Source organism: Gavialis gangeticus, unplaced genomic scaffold (assembly GCF_001723915.1).
Source record: "Gavialis gangeticus isolate Ggan-Ray unplaced genomic scaffold, GavGan_comp1, whole genome shotgun sequence".
NCBI lineage: Eukaryota > Metazoa > Chordata > Crocodylia > Gavialidae > Gavialis > Gavialis gangeticus.
In genome coordinates, this window is record NW_017729015.1 from 21,934,832 (window position 1) to 21,941,714 (window position 6,883).

Below are 6,883 nucleotides of genomic sequence, written 5' to 3' on the forward strand. Positions count from 1 at the left end.
CTTGGTGATGACCCCTTCTTTCCATTGGGTGTAGGCCACCTTTTTAGCAAGGAGACATTCCCGGATGCTTCTGGTGAGCCATGGGGGCTTATGCACCCTTCTGCTCCCTTTGATCCTCGTTGGGATTACCTTCCTTTGGGCTTGGAGGATCATCTCCTTGAGGAGCAACCACTCTCCTTGGACACCTGTCTCCCCTCACCTCCGGGACCTCAGTGCTTCCTTCCCCAACTATCCTCCTTAGCTCCTTAGACAATGCTTGTCTAGCAAGATCTCGTACTGAACCAACTATATATCAGACCCAATACATTACTCAAAAAACTTTGCTTTTCTCATATTCCCTAGACCCTCACTGCCACAACACTATGACCCTTACAACAGCTTGCTTGGCTCACGCGTTGGGTGTGGGATTAAATTTCACCCCCACAGAGCTGGATTTTAAAAGAACTTGAAAACAGTGGAGCAATCAATAAAACAGAGATCTTCCCACACTCAGTTAAGGACAGGCTTGAAGTAGACTACTATACCTCACAGGCCTGGATTAGCGCAAGGAACACGACCAGGCTAAAAACAGGAAAATGCTAAACTTTGAACTGTTGAGCAATGCTAAGTGTATTCCTTTCCAAGAAGAGGATCAGAGAGTGCCCTCAGATTACAAAAAGAAACTCTTAAAATTACGACATTATTTAATCACATTAAAAACAAACAAACAACCCCCCCCTAAAAATATTAACTATCACCAGCAGTTTATTTGTGTCTACATCATTTAGTAGTTAAACCACATAAAATAAAATGGTTACTTGCCAAAAGCAATTTCTTCTCACAAACTCTGTTGTTTGCTGCTTTAGTAGTAGTAGGCGGCATCTGCTTGTCTCACGAGACAAAAGAATTTATGCCCAGCAAGACAGTTTGCTGTATGTAACCCTCACTTGAAAATAAAGCGAAGCTGGAATGACCTCTTCAGGGCACAAGAGCCTGGGCAATGTATACAGAGACACTGAGCTGCCTACACACCAATACCCTCCTCTCGGCCTTGCTGGTTTAATCCGAAGGAAGGGCAGGTGCAAACCAGCTTGGCTGCAAGAGTAACAGAAATCATCCATTTGCTGCTTTAACCTTCACCAAACAGGCAAGGAATATAAATAGAATTTGCTCCTGGAAGTGAACTAAACCCTCCTAGGTTTTTTAATTTTAAAACACAGCCCTATTTTCAGTCAAAATAAACCGATTCTTTCCACCTCTCCTTGCTAACACCACACTTGCAAGTTTTGGACAGCTGAACAGATGGTTCTATAAAGTAAAATAGTGAATCATTTACCAAAACTGCCTCTGAACGTTATAATATAACTACCTCAGTATCAAGAGTTCCCTCTCTCTACTCCTTATCAAAGCCTGGAAGAAATTCTCAGGAAGTGTGTTGAAGGAGTCTATTACTGAAGCACGCGATTCCATTAAGATTATTCTTACTCTAAATGAAAGAGCCACCTGTAAATGGAAGTGCGGAACTAGTCAGGAAAAGCAGCCCTGGCTGCTCACTTACCTTACTGTTTGGACTTCTTTATTGGGTATGGTGCAATCCACCAGAAGAAAACACACACACAGCCCCCGGGGCCTGCCTGCCACAGCTTAGTTCAGCAGTTCTGAGAAGGGGCATAAACTGAAACCGTGGGTCCAGGAGAGGGACAGCAATACAAGTGTGCTGCACTGAGAGCTATGGAGGCTCCTCTGGGACTCAGCTTACAAGAGAGATCACATTTCCTTCCTGCTTTCAGCTAAGCCTTCTCTGGGTACTTCAAACCCCACCCCCTCCACCTTTAAAAGAACAGGACTGTTTCCCTGGGTGCAGATAAAAGTGACATTTGTCCTGTGATCAGCCCCCTGACCGTGCTTTACAGCCGTGCCCTGACAACTGCACAGCTGCAGTGCTTTAAAAGTGCCGGATCGCACAACAAATTAACCCTTATCTAATGACGGTTCAGATGAAGGTGCACCAAGTGTCACTAAAAAAAATGTGGAGTGCCTTCGTTAACTTCCGTCAGTCCCTGCATGCGATCAGGGCTGGGTTCATACCCAGCCTGTGGAGGAGGGGCAAGTGAACTGGAGCCCCCCTGCCTTGTGGCCCCCCCAGGCCCCTCCTCCAGCTCAGGCTGGACAAACCCCAGGCCTAGAGCTTCCTCCCCTCCCTTCTGCCCCAGAGCTGAGAGGGGAGGACAGCGGGGAGAGGAGGGCTAGGGGAGAGAGGCTGCAGGCTCCAAAGTGGGAGCTCAATCCCACCCTCCTCCCCCTTGCCCAAACAGCAAAGATTTGTTGTGTGGGGGCTCGTTCCAACTCATGGCACCTTCTGTGAAGCACCATGAGTACAGCAGTGAGCTACAATGCCCCCAGTTCCAACTCAGATCTTACTTGGCAACAGAAAAGGCTTCGACAATCCTACATGATCTGCTACAGACAGTTAGGCCATGTTCCGTGACTCGCATGTGTACTTGGAACAACTTCCACATGGAGGAAGCAGATTTTTGAAGCTGATATTTTCAGAACTGCTCTTTTCAATGAGACCTGCTAATTCTTTCTGGAAGCCAGGCCACAGCCATGTATCACATTTCTTAGCTCTTGAATTAATCTTCCCAAATCATGATTTAGTCTAATGTCTACAAATAAGAGTGTGCAAACTAACACCATTCCAATGATGGCTAGTAAGCACCAGGGAGCAAAAGGAGCAGAGGCTTTGTGCTGAAATGTTGGGAGTCTCAGTAATGAGCACATGTTGGTATTCATGTTTTGAAAGAATACTTAAATATCCTACACATCTTTAAAATCTTCCTTTAACATCTAATCATGCATCATGAACTTTAGCTACCGTATATCTGATTAAATTATGATTTTTAATCACTCATCTAGTTAAAGGCCTACAGAAAAAACCCTATGTGGACCGATTGGGAGACCCAAACCCCTTCAGCCTCCACAAGAAGAAGCTGAGAGGTGATCTCATGGCCGCTTACAAACTCATCAGGGGGGCCCAGCAAGAAATAGACAATATTTACCAGGGCGCCCGTTGGGGTAACTAGAAGTAACGGCCACCAACTGAAAGAGAGCAAATTCAGACTGGACATCACGAAAAAAATTCTTTACAGTGAGGGTTGCCAAAATATGGAAACGCTTCCAAGGGAGATGGTGCTGCCCCCCTTTCTTGGAGGTACTTAAAAGGAGACTGGATAGACACCTGGCTGGCATCATCTGACCCCAGCACTCATTCCTGCCCAGGGCAGGGGGTTGGACTCGATGATCGAATAGGTCCCTTCCGATCCTAACATCTATAAAACTATGAAACTATTGCTGATTATTGACAGTGCTGCATGAAAATTAGCACCCACCACCTGCTAATTTACAATACAAACCACTTTGTCTTTTACAATTAGCTAGCTAAATTCACTCATGTTGCAAAGGTTTAAACATAACTGTTGCTTCCACAGTCACATGTGCTGGTGCTAAACAAAGCAATAATTTTGATTAATTATCAAAAAGAACCTAGCCAGAGCAATGGTCTGGTAAATTTGGAAGGTATTTTGGGAAGACAAAGCATCAAGCAGCAGTACAGCAGCATGCTCTGTTATAGTAGGTGGCGTTTTTGTCCAATGATCATGGAATGCTGCCACCCCAACTTGGAGTAGCAGACGTGCTCAAATGAACTCCATAAATTGATGCCACAGAACTCCAGATTTAAAGAGTGTCCGTTTGAACTACCGGTTCACAAAGAAGATCAGCAGCTAAACAAAAAGCATTTGGCTGAGGTTACCCTGAAGTAAGATGGAATAGGGATCAGCATTGCATGCCCCTTCACAGAGAGCAGCTATCCTGCTCGCAGAGGTAGCTTACAGCCTCTGGCACCTCATTACTGAAAGGCTGAACCATCCTGTGTTTGCTGACAAATTAAACTAATTCAAATCTGGCAGTCCATCTATACGTTATTAGAACTCAGTAAAATGTATACAATACAATGTAAATTAACTACATTCTGAAGAGTGAAATGTTTGCATCTTGGCCACACATCCCGTGTCACGGTTAAGGGTTCTAAACATTTGAAACCAAGAGTTCTTTTATCTAGAATCCCATGTAATCTAATCTCCTCATCATGTCGTTGCTCCTTTTGCAGGAAGGGAGCAATTCCCACCTGCTAACAAGCCTTTAGTTGCTCTGTCACCTCAATACAGAATGAGTTCAGAACCTACCACAAGAGGAATTTGACCATGGTCTTATAAAGACGTAATGGTGTTTCTCTTCATTAAATAAAAAAAAAGGAAAAAAAAAAAGAAAAGGTTGTTGAAACGTCAAAGAAATATACTCTAGTAAAAGCAAGGGTCAAATGAATGAATGCAGCACAGTCAAGTTGTGGCACTGCCTTGATGCCCTCAAAAGTTTTGAGGAAAGGTGCGCTCTTTTGGCTTGTGGCATGGGGAAAGTGAGAAGCTCCTGAAATGAGAAGCACAATTTAAAGCCAAGTAGTCTTGTGAAAAAATGAACAGGAAAGGTCTCTTCAATGAAAGCTATACAAACCTTTCACCACTGCTAAATTAACAAAGAGGCTGTGGTTTTCTTGGTTTCAAATGATGTGTCACAGGAAAGGTGCACCCCTGTAAATGATCACCATTTATAAATAAAGAAAAATACTAGAAACAAATCACATTAGTTGAAGCCATTTTGAATAGTAATAGCACTTTGTCTTTTTCTAGAGCATAAACAACAGAAGTTTGCTGATCTGGTCACAATATTATTTGCTCGACTTGTTCAAAAGAATGTCTTGTTCTGTCCTTGTCTAGCAAAGGAACCTGGGCTAAATACTTCCTGCAAAAATGAAGAAAATAAGGAAGCTTTTATACGCACTTACCCGAAGACCACGGGAGAATGGAGTTCCATCATTTGTATAATTGCTCTTGTGGGTCCGACATAAATGCTTTCAAGTAGCAGCACTTATACCAATTCTTCAAATCTATCTTTGTATCACTCAGCTCAGAACAGTCAACACAACCATACAAAGTGACTGGCTTTCCAGGGACTTAGATGACGTTTAAATATTGAGTTCAATTCCTGTATCTGATTAATTGATTTCCATAGTAAGATGACACTTCTGCATATAATAATACAAACAGAAGTGTGCACAGCTACAATACTGAACCATTGTGTGTGCACTGAGAAGATGCATTTAAATTAACTCATGTTTACATAAGGTTATTTTACTTTTTTATTTTCTGAGGTTCCTGTCACTGCAGGAGATGCCTAAAAGCCAGCTAACGCCTGCTTCATCCCGAGTGCCCTGAATAATACTAAAGGCAGTAAAACTTTTTGGAAAATAGCAAGTTGTATCCAGAAACTCTCTGTAGATTCAGTTGGCAAGTTCTCCTGATGGAACAAGCCATATTTTGCTTCTGTCTTGCTAATAGTTTACACAGAAAATAAGGTTTTCCAGAGCTGTGGAAATTTCACTTCAGTGCTCAGGGGGTGTCATTAATTCTCAGAGTTTGGCTTCTCAAATAAGCAGTAAAGCATAAAACTTACTTTTGTCTCCATTCTGGCAGCTAAGTTCCACACATCAAGCTCAACTTCACTTCATATGTTTACCAAAAGCACACACCAAGGATTCATCTCCACAAGAAACATGCTTAGAGAGCAGGCAAATATGAGCCGGTCATGAAACTGTGTAGAGCTGTAATACTATTTACACAGCCCCACTTCATCTCAAAGGCTCTTGAAGTCTTTCCAAGACAATCACAATGCTTCTCCCTCAGCGGTGGAAGGCACTACAGCCAAGCAGACAAACAACACAGCCAGGTAAGCAGGAACAAGAATGAATTCTGGCCAAGAGCTAAGAGGCAAAGCTTTGCTCTTAAGTAAATGCCCTGAGATCTTTAATGTCCAGCAGGTCCTGGTTTCTAAGGGTCTGGTCCAAACAGTTAACTGAGTTGCATGTAGTTAAATCTACCACAGAAGGAAAAAAGTAAGTCAGCTCTGATGGAATTTGGCCACATCATTTCCAGAAGTTAAGTATTTTACCTCAAGGTTACTCTAACAACAGCTATACAGTTTTCTGCAGGTTGCCATTTCTGCACTTTATTAGAAACTGAAAACAAATTAAGGTAGCTGCCTCCTTAAAAATAAAGTTAATTCAGGAATGCAAAGCATAATGCTAACCACATCTATAGATTTCAAAACCCCTTACAACAGCTGGTTGCTAATTAAAAAAAAAAAGAGACAGAAAAAAGGCATGCAATTTCCCTATAGCAGTACAGAAAGTAAAAGGCAGATTCCAAAACAGAACTCAGAGCCTGACCTCCCAGTGTGTATTAGAATAAGCAGCTGTGTTTCTGTCTCTCAAGTTCAAGTTCTCTATATATGCAAAAAAACATGGAGATTTATTTTACCTCCTATATCCAAGTTTCATGGCAACTGGTTAAATTATTCTTCAATTTGCAAACTGTTTTAGGCTGCAAAAACATTTGTTTGGGGTTTTTGTGTGTTCAGTTACCTGAAAGATTTACTGACCAATTACTGACAGTCATTCCAAGTCAAACTGGACACGCTACAAAATCTTGTTTGAGTGGTGAACAATAACTTATGCATCTGAAATTCTAATTTCCTATTAATTGGAAATGTTTTCTTCAGCACAGGAGGCTGTTTCACACGTCACAAATTAACAAGAGAATTTTATTTCCCAGCTCAAAGGGCTTTCATTTATAATTTACCATAGAATTCAAATTTATAAAAAATGGCAGCTAGAGCTTCAGTTGAGCTACTGAGCCTTACTTGGCAGAGAAAGCAGAACATTTTTGTTACGGCTCCATAAGGGGGTGGGGGTAATATTTTACAAGTGTTGAACCTCGCAACAGAACTCACA

At 42.1% G+C, this 6,883-nt stretch overlaps 1 protein-coding gene across 2 annotated transcripts in view; it reads right to left on the bottom strand.

The window, feature by feature from the left end:
- THRAP3 (thyroid hormone receptor associated protein 3) overlaps positions 1-5,716 on the bottom strand; it is a 45,778-nt gene extending 40,062 nt beyond the window's left edge. The window contains exon 1 of one of the 2 annotated variants that reach the window (XM_019512556.1): positions 5,548-5,716. The gene's annotated coding sequence lies outside the window, so the exon portion shown is untranslated. Of the gene's footprint in view, positions 1-801; positions 1,212-5,547 lie in introns of those variants that run through there. The other variant, XM_019512557.1, reaches the window with a different exon arrangement.
- Positions 5,717-6,883: the final 1,167 nt, after the last annotated feature.